The following is a 17,925-nucleotide window of genomic DNA, read 5'->3' as shown; positions in this document are numbered from 1 at the left end:
ATTGTTTATGGGGACTTTTGCCACACAATGGCAGAGATAAATAGTTACAACAGAGACCATATGGTCAGTAAAGGCTAAAATATTTACTATCTAGCCCTTAACAGAAAGCTTGCTGACCCTGGTATAGACTTTTTTTTCAAGAAGTTTTTGCTATGAGAAAGGAAGAAAAATAGGGCAATAGATGGGGTAAAGGGAGTAATTTTTAAAGATGAGAAATGCTTGCATACGTCTGCTTGGGAATGATTTAGCAGGAGAGAAATTTATTTGGGGGCGGGCAATGGGTTAATTACAGAAGAGGACTTTTTTAAACATAATGTTCTTGAATTGTTTAGTGCAGGGGACCCCAAGCCCTGGGCCGTGGGCCAGTACCAGTCCGTGGCCTGTTAGGAACTAGGCCGCACAGCAGGAGGTGAGCAGTGGGCAAGTGAGTGAGCATGACCTTCTGAGCTTCATGCCTCCTCAGATCAGCAGCGGCATTAGATTCTCATAGGAGCGCGAACCCTACTGTGAACTGCGCATGCGAGGGATCTAGGTTGCAAGCTCCTTAACAGAATCTAACTAATGCCTGATTATCTGAGGTAGAACAGTTTCATCCTGAAACCATGTCCCCCTCCCTGGTCCATGGAAAAACTGTCTTCCAAAAAACTGCTCCCTGGTGCCAAAAAGGTTGGGGACCACTGGTTTAGTGTATGAGTATTAGCCCTTTAGCAGGGTTATAAGCATCCTTTAGAATGGGGACCAAGGATATGAATGGCATTCCTACAGGGCCCACAGCTAAGCCAATCACCCATTTGGTTTACCAGGGACACGTTGAGTTTATGATTCAGTATAATTATTAATAGCTCCCTCTCCTTCTCAAAGTGACTCTGGTGATAAATCATAGGGTCACCTCACCTACAGCATCTAACCAAGGCTACAGCACAGTGGGACCTTGACAAATATCACCCACTGATTGAAGGTATCACAGTGCACCTGTAGGAGTGCTGGTGCTGAGGCTACTGCTCGAATAAGTGCGCTCATAACCATTCCTCTAACTCCAGGCCCAACCATGAGCAGTGGTTCAAAATCACAGCTTCATGCTTTCTGTAAGCATTCTCTATTTGGCTTATACAGAGTCTAATGCCCAAGATGCTACATGGGATCAGTAAATTCTAAAAAATGTTGAATCGTGGAGTAAAAAGTGCGACAGAGGCCTCTGTAGGCAACTGACCACTAGAAAGGACCGATCTTCTTGGACACAGCTCACATGGAAGTCTGTGATACTGCAGGTCATGTCATGTTATGGTGACATGCTAATGGGATCATAGCTACTGTGTTCTAGCCAAACACCCTAAAACATATGACATGCAGCTAAGAAAGGCAAAAAAGGGGCTAAGTTATACACTTAGGTCTCACATATGAAGAAGTCTGCATGATCCTATCTCAGAGAAAGGGTTTCTATCCCCTTCTCTCTTACATTAAACCTGGCATCCTACCAGAACTGCCTCTGCTGAAGGTATTGCTTTTTTCTTCCAGCAAACAAATAAGACTCACACAATCTTACATGTCACAGTCTCCAAGATAGATAAACTATCTGCCAGACTTTTTTCTGGCTGGAATACTTTTGCTTGTTTTAATAAGGTACTAAAGTTGGGGAAATTTACTATAATTCATTTTGCAGAGTTTAAAAACTCCTCTGAAGTATTGGCGCTATCAAGGCAAGTCCATTCTCAACACATAACCTAATATGTGACATCTAACCTCTGATCATGAGTCATATAGAAAGAAGATTGGTGTGCAACTGGAAGAATCATAGGACCTACAAGAAGTTAAGGTTTTTTTAAGAAATACAAAAATACCTTCACTACCTGGCTAATCAGAAATGTGCTAAAAGAATGACTCTGGCACTGTCCCTAGACACTTTTTAAAATAAAAACGTGGTTGGCCGGGGGGGGGGCAGTAGCTCATGCCTATAATCCCAGCATGCTGCGAGGCTGAGGGTGGATTATGTGAGCCAGGAGTTCAAGACCAGTCTGACCAACATGGCGAAACCCCGTCTCTACTAAAAATACTAAAAAAATTAGCTGTGTGTGCTAGTGCACACCTATAGTTCCAGCTACTCAGGAGGCTGAGGCACGAGAATCACTTGAGCCCAGGAGGCGGAGGTTGCAGTGAGCCAAGATTGCGCCACTGCACTCCAGCCTGGGTGACAGAGACAGACTCTGTCTCAAAAAAAAAAAGTAGGCCAGGCGCGATGGCTCGTGCCTGTAATCCCAGCACTTTGGGAGGCTGAGGCAGGTGGATCATGAGGTCAAGAGATCAAGACCATCCTGCCCAACATGGTGAAACCCCATCTCTACTAAAAATACAAAAATTAGCTGGGCGTGGTGGCGTGTGCCTGTAATCCCAGCTACTGGGGAGGCTGAGGCAGGAGAATCACTTGAACCAGGGTGTCAGAGGTTGCAGTGAGCCGAGATCGTGCCATTGCACTCCAGCCTGGTAACAGAGCGAGACTCCATCTAAAAAAAAAAAAAAAAAGGGAAAAAAAGTAATAATAAAAAAATTAAAAGGTGGCTACTTTCCATTCCAAGCTGTATGTGGATTAAAAACAGAACTAATCACTCCCAAAAATGTCTGCATTTAATCTACCCCACTAGAGTTTCTGAACGGAGCACTGGAGCTACAGCCTACATCTAAAGGTGTTATAAAGCAGCGACTGTCGTGGCCCTTTTTACGACTCAAATTCTACAAACACACAGCCTGCATCCTAAAGTGTTATAAAGCAGTGACTGTGTTTAATCTGCCACTACTACAGTTTCTGAACCGAGCACCAGAGCCACAGCCTGTATCTGACGGTGTTATAAAACAGCGACTCTGTTTAATCTGCCCCTACTGGAGTTTCTGAACCGAGCACCGGAGCCACAGCCTGTATCTGATGGTGTTATAAAGCGGCAAGTGTGTTTAATCTGCCCCCACTCGAGTTTCTGAACTGAGCACTGGTGAACTGAGCACTGGAGCCACAGCCTGTATCTGACGGTGTTATAAAGCAGCGACTGCATTTAATCTGTCCCCACTCAAGTTTCTGAACTGAGCACCAGAGCCACAGCCTGTATCTGACGGTGTTATAAAGCGGCAAGTGTGTTTAATCTGCCCCCACTCAAGTTTCTGAACTGAGCAGTGGTGAACTGGGCACTGGAGCCACAGTCTGTATCTGACAGTATTATAAAGCAGCGACTGTCGTGGTCCTCTTTTAAGACTCAAATTCTGTAAACAGGAGATGAAAAGCAACCCACTGAATTAGCCTAAAAGGCTCAGCAAAACCAATTCCAGCATCTTTGTATTTCTGTGCATCCTAACTGTAACCACTACTCTGAATTTTCCTTGCCTCCTGGAGGAGACTCTGAGTAGGCTCTTGAAGCCACAGGAGGTCATGTGTGGAAGATAAGGAGTGTGGAACCTGGCACAGACTCTGCTTTCTTCTTTCTCTTTTTTCTTTTTTTGCAGAACTGTTGTCTGCCACCTTAGTAGATAGAGGGGCTCTGATTCATTGGCAATGCCTTAAGAAATAAGCATCCCTCTGGCTCTCAGGAGCATCTAATTTTGCAGTTTGCGCCATCAGAGAATTATGCTGCCTTTATCCTGTGAGTCCACCGGCAGCCTTTCACAGAGATTTTAAACCGAGATCCCCTTTGTGGCCACTGCATGAAGGAGGAAAGGTTGTTCTTTTTCCGAAGAGCTAGTATGGCTTTAGACTGTTCTGTGAAAAAAAAAGGTGCTATTCTTCAAGGTTACTGGGGAGAAAATTAGGTTTTTCCACTATTTTGCTACCATTTCTGTTTTCCAACTTGACATCTATCTGCTGGTTCCCTTTTCTATTATATGGAAAAGCAACATGCTGGGCCAGGTGCAGTGGCTCACGCCTGTAATCCCAGCACTTTCGGAGGCCGAGACAGGCAAATCACCTAAGGTCAGGAATTCGAGACCAGCCTAGCCAACATGGTGAAACCCCGTCTCTTCTAAAAATACAAAAATTAGCCAGCCATCACGGTACAGACCTGTAATCCCAGCTACTGGGGAGGATGAGGCAGGAGAATCGCCTGCACCTAGGAGGTGGAGGTTGCAGTCAGCCAAGATTGTGCCACTGCACCCCAGCCTGGGCAACAGAGTGAGACTGAGAAAGAAAAGAAAAGAAAGGAAAGAAGAAAGGAAAAGGAAAAGGGAAGGGAAGGGAGAAAAAGCAGGAAGGAAAGGAGGGAGGGAGGGAGGAAAAAGAAAAGAAAGAGAAAGGAAAGAAAGAAAGAAAGAGAAGAAAAGAGAAGAGAAAAGAAAAGAAAAGGAAGAGAGAGAGAGGGAGGGAGGGAGGGAGCAACATGCTGTATGAGTTAAAAGCAAGGGATTTTGAACTAGCAGACTGGGATTCAAATCTTGGCTCTGCCAGTTACTGTGTGATTTCTGTCAAGCCTCTTATCCTCTAGGAAGCAGTTTCATAATTTCTAGAATGAAAATTCTATCAGCTACCTGAAAGGTAGTAAGGAATATGAGAGTAGAAAATGTCTTTGGAATCGTTTACCCAACACTCTTCCCCTCCGCATGCGAAATCTTCCTTTCACCGTGTTTCTACAGAGTCTGCTGTCCAAGAGCTGACGGGGCCCTCATTGGACCAGTTTTCCCATGACTTTTTTTTTTGAGACGGAGTCATGCTTCGTTGTGGCATGATCTCAGCTCACTGCAACATCCGCCTCCTGGGTTCAAGCAATTCTCCTGCCTCAGCCTCCCGAGTAGCTGGGATTACCGGCACCCACCACCACACCCAGCTAATTTTTGTATTTTTAGTAGAGACGGGGTTTCACCATGTTGGCCAGGATGGTCTTGATCTCCTGACCTCATGATCTGCTTACCTCGGCCTCCCAACATGCTAGGATTACAGGCATGAGCCACCAGAATTAGAATTGGGAAAAAGAGTTTGTCTCTCGCAGGTGGTAGGAGTCCCAAGAAGTGAAACTGAGTTAGAGAGCAGCTAGGTTCCCCGGGAAGGGGAGGAGGCTGGACTACAGGTAGAGATGATGAGACCGACACACACACACACACACACACACACACACACACACACACACAACACACACACAGAGAGAGAGACACTGAGCGTTACTCCAGTCTTTGGCTTCAGCTGTTTGACAAGCCCAGCTGAGACGCTATTCTTCTGACGGTCAGACTTGTTGAACTTCTTCAAACGAGACATAACAGGATCCTTCCAAATAATCCCCCTTTTTGCCTAAGCCCGTTTGAATTGGGATTTTTGTCTTCTGCAACCAAGAGAGTCCTGAATGAGTTTATAAAGCACTCAGCTCACAGAAAGTGCTCACTTAATGGCAACTATTAGTATTCCCATATCTCCCAGATGGAGTAGGATATTTCAGATGAGACTACCCTCTAAGAATCAAAGGTTGTTACTCATCTTTTAGAGCTTTGTAAATAAGATGGCTAAGTTCAGTATCTGCAGGCAGACTCAGAAGAACGGCTCATGGATTAAGAGGATGGAATCTTTGAACCATGCTGAAAATGAGACATTCTCCAGAAAAAAATTGAAGTCTTTTGTTCATTCATTCAATTAAAAAGTGAGTGCCTATTACATGTACTGTGCTAGATACTGAAAGAAAAAGATCACTAGCTAGGGGATGGGTCTTTAAAGGGCTTGTAAGGAATACATGTCTGAATTATAAACAAAATGATACAAAGAGCGATGAATAAAGAATGGCAGCCGCCGGGCACAGTGGCTCACACCTGTGATCCCAGCACTGTCGGAGGCCAGGCGCGGTGGCTCACACCTGTAATCCCAGCACTGTCGGAGGCCAGGCGCGGTGGCTCACGCCTGTGATCCCAGCACTTTGAGAGGGTGAGGCAGGTGGATCATGAGGTCAGGAGATCGAGACCATCCTGGCGAACACAGTCTCTACTAAAAATACAAAAAATTAGCCAGGCGTGGTGGCGGGCGCCTGTAGTCCCAGCTACTCAGGAGACTGAGGCAGGAGAATGGCGTGAACCCAGGAGGTGGAGCTTGCAGTGAGCCGAGATCGTGCCACTGCACTCCAGCCTGGCGCACAGAGCAAGATTCCGTCTCAAAAAACAAAACAAAACAAAAACAACGAAAAAAAAACAAACAAAAAAAAACGGCAGCATCATTTCAAAAGCCAGGGGGTCCTCCAGAGAGCAGAAACACGGATGAGTGCTACCACATCTGATAAGCCTACACGGAAGCCCTTACCACATCCACTGAGGGTGGACACCAAGGATTAAGTAGCCTCTATTTAGAGAAAGTCTCTTCTTTTGTTACTGCTGACCACCCTGGCACCACTGAGAGCTGTTGCTATGGAAACGAGGTATCCCCAGCTGAAACAGAGGTGCTTCGGCCAGCCTTGGCAATGGTAACAATGCAGCCCGCTCCCCAGCCTCGGCAATGGTAACAATGCAGCCCGCTCCCCAGCCTCGGCAATGGTAACAATGCAGCCGGATGGTGCTCAACAGCAGCAGAGGCTGCGGGACTCTCACAGCCACAGATGGCTGCACGTCCACAGCTCTTTGCTTCCCTACGCATCCGAGAACTCAACCAGGACCGCCCTGGTCAAATGCCAGATGGCGCCCATCAGATGAGAATCACTGATGTTTACACAAATTCCTCCACACCACTCAGGAACCTGGAGTATAAGAAGGCTTTATTTAAAGCACAGATTTCTTTCCAAGTTTGTGAACCAGAAACCAAAGGACTGCAAAGAGCAAAGGGAGTAATTCTCACCTTGTTTGTTAAAATGTGCTGTTCCATGTAAGTTACTTTTATTTATAATTTCTGCAAACCAGATCCACTGAAAACGTGAACCAAAGAGCTCATTTTTATTGTTTTTAGGAGACAAGCCAGAAATGAAAATCACAAGACGAGGCTGGGAAACAAATTCAGCAGTGCCCAAATAAGACTCAACAGTTACATTGTAAAGTTCTGCCTATATCTGTTATCACCCCTAACTTAAAACAAGTTAGCCCTGAAATAGCTGAGAGTGATGGATGCATTCATGCAGCTTCCTTTGATGAAAGGTAACCCCAGAGGGTGAGAGCATTTCAAGCAACACCTCCAAGTGGCAAAAGACAAGGAAATGTTTAAGCAAAAGTTTCTGCTGCTTTTGCTGAATGAAAGGTAAAGAAATTCACACTTTGGGAGGCCGAGGCGGGCGGATCACGAGGTCAGGAGATCGAGACCACGGTGAAACCCCGTCTCTACTAAAAATACAAAAAATTAGCCGGGCGTGGTGGCGGGCGCCTGTAGTCCCAGCTACTCGGGAGGCTGAGGCAGGAGAATGGCGTGAACCCGGGAGGCGGAGCTTGCAGTGAGCGGTGATTGCGCCACTGCACTCCAGCCTGGGCGACAGAGTGAAAATCCGTCTCAATTAAAAAAAAAAAAAAAAAGAAAATGGAGATTTACACATGGAAATGGTGACGGCACAACCACAACACTGAATCTGTGCTCTTCTAAATACTGTTTCCGTGGATGAAAGAGGGAAGAGGAAAAAGGAGGCCAAGTTCTTCCATGAAGACAGAATTCCAAATTCCCATCCACTGTACAAACATATCTCAGTGACTTCTTGTACCAAGGACCTGAAATCCAGAAGGCTTTGCTCTGTTGGCAGCAATACCACAATTTTTCTAATGCACAACCTCAAACTGAGGATGGAATTTTCCTTACACAATTTCTAACTACTAGCAATCAAAAGCAAGAGTGACCTGGGTACTAGCCAGAGCAGTTACAGTGGTGATGAATGGCATTTTCCTCTTGAGATGTACAGTCTAGTTTAAACTTGTGACTGCCTCTAACACGGAAATAAGCAGATGGTGAGTTATGCTTGACCTTCTTTCTTGGCTCCTGAAGACTGCCAATTTATATGGAGATGGCTCAGAAGAACAATAAACTGCAGTGTTCTTTCTTGGTGCAGTATTTTCCTAAAACTATTTTCAATAATCATGTTGCAGAAAAGCGGGACTTGGCGTTTCTGAGGTCGGGAAGGAAACAGTCCAACTGCGGGACTAGTTAACTAAATAAAAGAAAAAATCGGGGTGGTTTTATTTTTGCGGGAGAGAACGTCTCCGTGAGTAGGCACTGTATACAAAAGCTTAAGATTCTTGCTAATCAGAAACACGTTGTCTATATTAATTAAATGAAGACAAAATAGAACGCTTGTGTTAATGCACCTGAGTCTATGGAAAGACTGAATCTATGAAAGTTCAGAACAATATGGAAAAATGTTTCTAAAGAGATTAAATATTGCAGTGATTAAAAATTACCATGTGGCCCAGCACTAGGTACACAGCAAAAGGAACCGAAGCAGAAACTCAAACAGGTATTTGTATGCCAATATTCATAGCATCACTGTTCACAAAAGCCAAACGGTGGCAACAATCCAAGCGCCCACGGACAGATGAATGGACACACACAATGTGGCACACCGCAGAATACTGTTCAGCCGTGAAAGAGAAGAAAGTGCTCACACAACATGGAGGAATCCTGAAGACGACAGAAGTGAAATACACCAGATACAAAGTGTCAAATATTGTAGAATTCCACTTATATTAATATAAAGTACCCAGAATAGGCAAATTTATAGAGACAGAAAGTAAAATAGAGGTTACAAGAGGTTGAGGAAAGTGGGCAGGGGAAGGAAGGACTTAATGGTTTGAACGTTTACAGAGTTTCTATTTGGGGTGATGAATAAATTTCAGAAATAGTGGTAGTGGTGGTTGTACATTATGAATGTAATTAATACCACTAATTATACACTTAAAAATGTTAAAATAATAAATTCTATATTATATATATATATTTTACACGGTTTAAAAAATAATGTAATATCAAAAACCACTAAACAGTACACTTTAAATAGATGAATCATATGTGAATTATAGCTCACTAATGCTGTTAAAATATAGCTATATAAAAAATTGAAAAAGGTTATATTTACTAAAATGAAATTTAATAAAATTTTTACAAGCATCATCAGTTACACCAAGCTACTTGCCAAGAAAAAAACCAGGCCAGGTGTGGTGGCTCACGCCTGTAATCCCAACATTTAAAAGGCTGAGGCAGAGGGTCGCTTGAACCCAGGAGTTCAAGACCAGTCTGGGCAACACAGCAAAACCCCGATTCCATGAGAAATACAAAAAAATTAGCCAGGCGTGGTGGGGAGTGCCTGCAGTCCCAGCTACTCAGGAGGCTGAGGTGGGAGGATGACTTGAGCCTGGGAGGTCGAGGCTGCAGTGAGCCATGATTTTTATCACTGCACTGAAGCCGAGGCGACAGAGCGAGACCCTGTCTCAAGACAGAAAAAAAGCCAGGCCTGAAATCCCAGCACTTTGAGAGGTCCAATGAGGCAGGCGGATTGCCTGAGGTCAGGAGTTTCAGACTAGCCTGGCCAACATAGCAAAACCCTGTCTCTACTAAAAATACAAAAAAATTAGCTGGACGTAGTGACAGGCGCCTGTAATCCCAGCTACTTGGGAGGCTGAGGCAGGAGAATCGCTTGAACCCGGGAGGCGGAGACTGCAGTGAGCCAAGATCACGCCACTGCGCTCCAGACTAGGTGACAGAGTGAGACTCTGTCTCAAAAAAACAAAAACAAAAACAAAAAACCCATAAAAATAAAAACAATAAAAATTCTTTTTTTTTCTTTGTTTTTTGATACAGAGTCTCGCTCTGTTGCCCAGGCTGGAGTGCAGTGGCGCGATCTCGGCTCACTACAACCTCTGCCTCCCGGGCTCAAGCGATTCTCCTGTCTCAGCTTCCCGGGTAGATGGGATTACAGGCATGTGCCACCACGCCCGGCTAAATATTTTTTTTTTTGAGACAGAGTCTTGCTCTGTCGCCCGGGTAGAGTGCAGTGGCGTGATCTCGGCTCACTGCAAGCTCCACCTCCCGGGTTCATGCCATTCTCCTGCCTCAGCCTGCCGAGTAGCTGGGATTACAGGTGCCCGCCACCACGCCTGGCTAATTTTTTTGTATTTTTAGTAGAGACAGGGTTTCACCGTGTTAGCCAGGATGGTCTCGATCTCCTGACCTCGTGATCCATCCGCCTCAGCCTCCCAAAGTGCAGGGATTACAGGCGTGAGCCACCGCACCCGGCCATGCCCAGCTAAATTTTTGTATTTTTAGTAGAGACAGGGTTTCACCATGTTGGCCAGGCTGGTCTCGATCTTCTGACCTCAGGTGATCCACCTGCCTTGGCCTCCCAAAGTGCTGGGATTACAGGCGTGAGCCACCGCGCCCGGCCGCAAAATTAAAACTTTTCAAGCAAAGAAAAGCTGAGAGCATTTCTTGCCCGCAGACTGTGTTAGAAGAAATACTAAAGGAAGTTCATGAGGCAGAAGAAATACGGTACAGAAAAAACTCGGATCTAAGGAGATAAAAAAGAGATCTACGTGAGGTGACAAACACGTTAATTTGCTTCTCTGCAGACTATTTTACTGTCTATATGTATCCTATAATATGCTATACACCTTAAATATACACAATACAATTTACTTCTTAAAACATAAAATAGCTGGGTGTGGTGGCAGACGCCTATAGTCTCCGGCTACTCAGGAGGCTAAGGCAGGAAGAGCACTTGAGCCAAGCAGTTTGAGGCCAGCTTGGGCAACATAGCAAGACCCCATCTCTAAAAAATATAAAATAAATGTAGAAACTTGAAAACTGACAAACAATAAAAATATTTTTAAAATTTATTTTTAATTAAAAAGCAAAAATAGCAACAGTGATGGTGTTCATAATATATAAAAACAAGATGTGGGACACAGTGGAATGCAGAGAGGATGTGAGGAAGCCGTCAGAAGTCTACTATTAAAAGATTCTTACATTACGTGTGAAGTGATACAATGTTATCATTGTGATATCAGTGACAATATTACTGTGATAAAGATGCATATTGTGAACCTAGGACAAGGAAGTACAAGAACAAACACAAAACAAGCAAGATGGTAGATTTAAATCCAACTATATCATGGCAACAAAGCAAAATATTCACTTTCATCAATTTTATTCCATATCACACTGTAGGTCCTAGCCAGAGTAATAAGGCAAAAAGTACTTTATTCATAGGTGAGATGATTATCTATTTTTTAAAGTACTTTATTCATAGGTGAGATGATTATCTACTTTTTAAAGTACTTTATTCATAGGTGAGATGATTATCTACTTTTTAAAGTACTTTATTCATAGGTGAGATGATTATCTACTTTTTAAAGTACTTTATTCATAGGTGAGATGATTATCTACTTTTTAAAAATCCCAAAAGCCTACAAAAAAAAAAAATTCCTGAAACTAATAGGTGAATTCAGCAAAGCTGCACAATATAAGGTCAATAAATAAAAATCAATTACATTTCCACGACTAGCAAGAGACAACTGAAAATTTAAATTTTAAGAGATACCATTTATAATCATACCAAAAACCATAAAATATTTAGTATAAATCTAGCAAACTACGAGCAAGATCTCTATACTAAAAACTAAAACACACTGTTGAGAGAAACTAAAGACCTAAATATATGAAGAAATATTCCACGTTCACAGATTGGAAGGTTTAATATTGTAAAGGTGTCAGTTCTCCTTCAATTGATCTGTAGATTCAATGCAATCCCAATTAAAGTCCCAGATATTTCTTTTCTTTCTTTTTTTAAATCAACAAGTTGGCCAGGCACGGTGGCTCACACCTGTAATCCCAGCATTTTGGGAGGCCGAGGCGAGTGAATCACCTGGGGTCAGGAGTTCGAGACCAGCCTGGCCAACATAGTTAAACCCCCGTCCCTACTAAAGAATACAAAAAATTAGCCGGGCATGGTGGCTCACGCCTGTAATCCCAGCTACTCAAGAGGCTGAGGCAGGAGAATCGCTTGAACCCAGGAGGCAGAGGTTGCCGTGGGCCGAGATCGCGCCATTGCACCCCAGCCTGGGCAACAAGAGCGAGACTCTGTTTCAAAAAGGAAAAAAAAAAAGACTAATAAAGGAAAACAGATCCCAATACCTATAAAAGTCCCAATGATCTTGGCGTAAAAACTGCCTTGCTTTAGAGGTGTGATGAGAGACGGAGAAAACAAAAAGACAGATGTGCTTAACACAAACAGCTGGAGTGGAGAAAGGAGGGCAGCTTTGAGTCTTAGAGCCAGGAAGGGAAGACTGGAGTTCCAAGAGCCTGGGTCTGGAAACTAGTGTTGAACAGGCAGCAAAGGCTCCCTGCAGTGACCCAGGTATTAGTTCCTTCTGTTCATTAGAATATGGCATCCAAAAATACTTTTCTTTTAAAATAATATACCAACGGCCCCCAACTTGGGATGGTTCAACACAGAATTTCCTTACTATAGGATGGTGCAAAGGTGAGAAACATTCTGTAGAAACCATACTTTGGATATCCACACAGCCATTCTGTTTTTCACTTTCTGTGCAGTATGCAGTAGATCACATGAGCTATTCAACACTTCAGTATAAAATAGGCTCGGTGTTAGACGATTTGCCTGACTGTAGCCTAATGTAAGTGTTCTGAGCAAATAAATTAAAGGCACGGTAGGCTAAGCTATGATGTTCAGTAAATTACATGTATTAATACGTTTTCAACTTAGGATATTTTCAACTTCTGATGGGTTTATCAGAATGAGAACTTAATTGTATGTTAAGAAGCATGTGTATGATTGAGAAAAATTTGGAAACAGGTGTGGTGGCTTGCACCTGTAATTCTAGCCACTCAGGAGGCTGAGGCAGGAGGATCACTTGAGGCAAGGAGTCCAAGACCAGCCAGAGCAATAAAGGAACACCCCATCACTACATAAAAAAACTTCTTAAATTAAAAAATTAGCCAGACATGGTGACATGCACTTGTAGTCCTAGCTACTTGGAAGTCTGAGGTGGGAGGATCATTTGAGGCCAGGAGTTTGAGACAGCGAGCTATGCACGCCACACTCCAGTCTGGATGACCCTGGAGCGAGACCCTGTCTCTAAAAAAAAAGAGAAGAGAATTGGCTGGCTGCAGCGGCTCATGCCTGTAATTCCAGCACCCTGGGAAGCGGAGGTGGGAGGATCACTTAAGGCCAGGAGTTCTAAACCAGCCTGGGCAACATAGCGAGATTCCATCTCTACACAAAGTGTTTTAAACAAGCCAGGCATAGTGGTGTGCACCTGTAGTCCTAGCTACTTGGGAGGCTGAGGTGGAAGGATCACGTGAGCCCAGGAGTCCAAGGCTAGAGTGAGCTATGATCCTGCCATTACATTCCAGCCTGAATGACAGAGTGAGACCCTGTCTCTAGAAAGAAAAAAAAAGAAGAATTTGGAAGTTACAAAAACCGGAAATGAAAAAAAATCTATCTGCAGTCTCAAATTTCAAAAACAATACAAATAATAAATTATGTTATCAAGTGGCATGTTTATTTTAACTATGGGGTGCTATTGCATGTCATGCCAGGCAAACACCTAATGCAGGTCTTGAGGACAGGGCAAGAGAAATGAAGCTTTGGCCACCACTGCTGCCACGGCAGATATTCTGGACCTAGGTAAGCTGTGCTGCCATTTTTATTCACAGAGAACAGCACACTGAAGGCAGTAAGGGGCCTGGGACAATTCACAACAAGTAAACCAGGAGTTGCTTTAAAGCACAGCAGTGGGGATGGAGAGGAGCCGATGGAGCTGACGGAAAAGCCACAGGAACTCGATAAATACCTAGATGCACAGAACTAGAAACACTGAAATTCCAGTGGACTATGTATCAGCAGCACTGGTGTTCCTGTCATTTACTAAACATGAGTGAGCCCAACATTGTGCAAGGTGTTTTAAAATACATTTATTCTAGGCCAGGTGTGGTGGCTCATGCCTTTGGGAGGCTGAGGCAGAAGGACTGCTTGAGGCCAGGAGTTTGAGACTAGCCTAGGCAACATAGTGAGACCTCATCTATACAATATGTAAAAATTAGATTGGCTGGGCGCAGTGGCTCACGCCTGTAATCCCAGCACTTTGAGAGGCCAAGGTGGGCGGATCACCTGAGATCAGAAGTTCAAGACCAGCCTGGCCAACATGGTGAAACCCTGTCTCTACTAAAAATATAAAAATTAGCCGGGCGTGGTAGTGGGCACCTGTAATCTCAGCTACTCGGGAGGCTGAGGCAGGGAGAATCACTTGAACCCAGGAGGCGGAGGTTGCAGTGAGCAGAGATCATAACACTGCAGTCCAGCCTGGGTGACACAGCAAGACTCCATCTCAAAAAAAAAAAAAGCCAGGCGCAGTGGCTCATACCTGCAATCCTAGCACTTTGGGAGGCTGAGGCGGGCAGATCATGAGGTCAGAAGATTGAGACCATCCTGGCCAACATGGGGAAATCCCATCTCTACTAAAATACAAAAAATTAGCCAGGCGTGGTGGCGCATGCCTGTAGTCCCAGCTACTCAAGAGGCTGAGGCAGGGGAATTGCTTGAACCCAGGAGGCAGAGGCTGCAGTGAGCCGAGATCGCACCACTGCACTCCAGCCTGGAGAGAGAGCAAGACTCCGTCTCAAAAAAAAAAAAAAAATGAGCATGGTGGCACGTGCCTGTGGTCCCAGCTACTCGGGGGGCTGAAGTGAGAGGATCACTTGAGCCCACGAGGTTGAGGCTGCAGCGAGCTGTGATTGCACCACTCCACTCTAGCCTGGGCAACAAAGTAAGACCCTGTCTCAAAAACAAATAAATAAATAAGTAGATAAATAAAATAAAGTATATTAATTCTAATCCCCCCTAACGCTGAGGTAGGTACTATTACCTCCATGTCACAGATGAAAAGTTAAGTATCTTGTCCAAGGTCATACACACAACAGCAGAGACAAAATTTAAATTCAAAGCACAAGTTTTTTTCACTTTACCAGGATGCCATCCAATGTTACATCACTGAAGATATCTAATTACACCAATCCTTAGAGAATTCAAATAAAATGCCCAGTCCTTCACTGTACACAGAGGAGAGAAAAGAGAGCTATTTGGATTCATTACAGCTTTTCTAAAAATGAGGGATTTTAGAGGATACGTGGCGAAGTGTTCCAAATATGCCGCGGACATGTCTCCTTGCCAAAAAAGCGCTATCAAGGTGATACGGTTTGGCTGTGTCCCCACCCAAATCTCATCTTGAACTGTAGTTCCCCAAATCCCTACATGTCATAGGAGGGACCTGGTGGGAAGTCACTGAACCATGGGGTGGTTTCTCCCATTCTATTCACATAATAGTAAGTTCTCACAAGATCTGATGGTTTTATAAGAGGCGTCCCCCTTCGCTCAGCTCTCATTCTTCCTCTCTCCTGCCACCTTGCGAAGAAGGATGGGTTTGCTTCCCTTTCCACCATAATTGTAAGTTTCGTGAGGCATCCCCAGCCCTGCGGAATTGTGAGTCAATTAAACCTCTTTCCTTTACAAATTACCCCGTCTAAGGTATTTCTTCCTAGCAGTGTGAGAACGGACACACAAGGCTCGGGTGCAATAAACAGGATGAAGAATGGTAGTGAGGCCAAACCCAGTTGCACTACATTGTTAAACAATTAATGGACATTTTATGAGTCCCCACCTCAACTACAATCAGTAGCACTCTAGAAGCAGGCAAAATGAACAGTCGCCAGCCCCGCCTCAACTACAATCGGTAGCACTCTAGAAGTAGGCAAAATGAACAGTCACCGGATTCAACTTGACAAAGGCAAGCCAGCCTTGACCTCTGCACTAGACATGAGAAATCCTGGCTGGGAAATGATTGTGAGCCGGAATGAAAACTCTGCCCTACAGAAGGCTGATCTAACAACCCGACTCCAGGGCTGCCCCACAGATCACGGTGTTGATGGCACTCCCAGGTCATGCCCAAACCGCAGCAATTCCTGAAGTTTACTGCTATTTTCAGACATGCTGAAAAGTACAACGCAAAAAATAACAAAAAAGAAACAAAAAATGTCCAGCCATTCTTGGCCACTAATGGGAAACTTTGAGGCTATACTCTAAAAGCTCAGTGGCTTTAGCTGTGGTATGTTTTAATAGGAAGAAGCAAGTAGCAACTGCCATTTTCTTCCAAACTATTTGTGGTCCCTTTATTACTAATACCAATGATTTTCCTCAATTTTTATCAATCAATGGGCTTCATTTTCCTCCCAAGAGAGAATGAGAGAAAGGATCAATTTAAAGTGATGGAGGATAAGAATATAAAGTCTCCTTCTAGTGAGCTGACAACGACAAATTCAAAATCCCACATAATGAAGATTAATGCCATGCTGGGAAGTCAGTCTTGGAGAGCAGTTATTTTTGTTCTTTTCACCTGAGACAGGGTCCCCAGGCTGCAGTGTAGTGGTGCCATCATAGACTGCTGTAACCTCAAACCCCTGGGCTCATGCAATCCTCCTACCTCAAACTCCTGAGTAGCCAGGACTATAGGTTTGGGCCACCATATTGGACTAATTTTTTTTTTTTTTTTTTTTTTTTTGAGATGGAGTCTCACTCTGTCACCAAGGCTGGAGTGCAGTGGCGCCATCTTAGCTCATTGCAACCTCCACCTCCTAGGTTCAAGTGATTCTCCAGCCTCAGCCTCGTGAGTAGCTGGGACTATGGGCACGCACCACTGCATCTGGCTAATTTTTGTATTTTTCGTAAAGCCCAGGTTTCACCATGTTGGGCAGGCTGGTCTCGAACTCCTGATCTCAGATAATCCGCCCACCTCCGCCTCCCAAAGTGTTGGGATTACAGGCGTAAGCTAACAAGCCCAGCCTATTTTTGTTCTAATGCTTGAATTGCATAATATGCTAATTTTGAGGAAGAAAAGCAAGGAACACTTTCTCCTTGGAAGGCAATGTACTTTGCTGCTTTAGTTCATAAATGTTTATGATATCTCTATGTAAAAGTGAAGAAGGCAAGTATTAATAGACTTTTTTGGTGAAATTCAAGACATGGGAAGATGAAGAAACACAGCCCCGGACGACATGCACAGACAGGTAGAAATCCTGTTTTTTGGGTCTGGCACTTTGCGCTGAAGTGAGGAGGAAGAACAGGAAGCCTCTGACGGCACGTCACATGGCTCTGAATCCACCCCATTCCGCCTTTTCATCTACAACTTGAATGAAGACACAGAAGGCATGTCTGGCAAATCTGCTAATGATAAAGTGGGGAGGTCATCAAGGTTCCCAAAGGTCTTGATGGGATAAACAATCGAGCAGAACTAGTGGGATGAAACAAAAGCTGAGACACACACAGTCTGACAATTTCAAAGACTCTCTTGCACAGACAGAGGTGGAGAAAGTTTAAATGAAAGTCATATGAAGAAAGACCTGGGACAGCACTGGCCCACAGATGTGTTTTGTTTGGCCTTTGCAGTGTTTGTGAAAAACACTAAGCCAACAGCTAAAAACCGTGAGAGTCACATGAAAATCCGGATTTCCGGCTGCTCTTGAAAAACTGATAGATCTGGCAACTCCGGGTTTGCATTCAGACGTGACAACAGCTGGTTACAATTCACCTGTGACTGTCCCCTTAGGACAGGGCATTCACTCCCCTGGTGGATGCTAGGACAGGGCATTCACTCCCCTGGTGGATGCATCTGGACGCACACCAGCCTGCTTACGCCGCTTAGGTTACTTCCCCAGCTCTGTGGACATCTGTTTGCAACTCTTGACCTGGGGGTTTCAGGTGACTGCCAACTCAATAGAAGCCAACCATGTAATACGGCTGCCAAAAATCTCAGCAAATCCGAGGTAATGGAAGAACAGTGACTAAAATCAAAAATCTCAGCAAATCCGAGGTAATGGAAGAACAGTGACTAAAATCAAAAATCTCAGCAAATCCGAGGTAATGGAAGAACAGTGTCTAAAATCGGTGGCCCTTCAGTTTTGAAGAGTCACAGACTCCTTAGGAAATCTAGAAAAATCAATAAGTTTTCCTCCCA

General features: G+C 44.3%; 1 protein-coding gene across 2 annotated transcripts in view; it reads right to left on the bottom strand.

Moving 5' to 3' along the window:
• The window catches only part of VPS53 (VPS53 subunit of GARP complex), a 188,095-nt gene that overhangs the window by 128,728 nt on the left and 41,442 nt on the right, over positions 1–17,925 (bottom strand). The gene's annotated exons all lie outside the window — the stretch shown is intronic.

Source organism: Nomascus leucogenys, chromosome 19, assembly GCF_006542625.1.
Source record: "Nomascus leucogenys isolate Asia chromosome 19, Asia_NLE_v1, whole genome shotgun sequence".
NCBI lineage: Eukaryota > Metazoa > Chordata > Mammalia > Primates > Hylobatidae > Nomascus > Nomascus leucogenys.
Note: the sequence above shows the minus strand (reverse complement) of the source record. Positions and strands in the feature narration are given on the sequence as shown.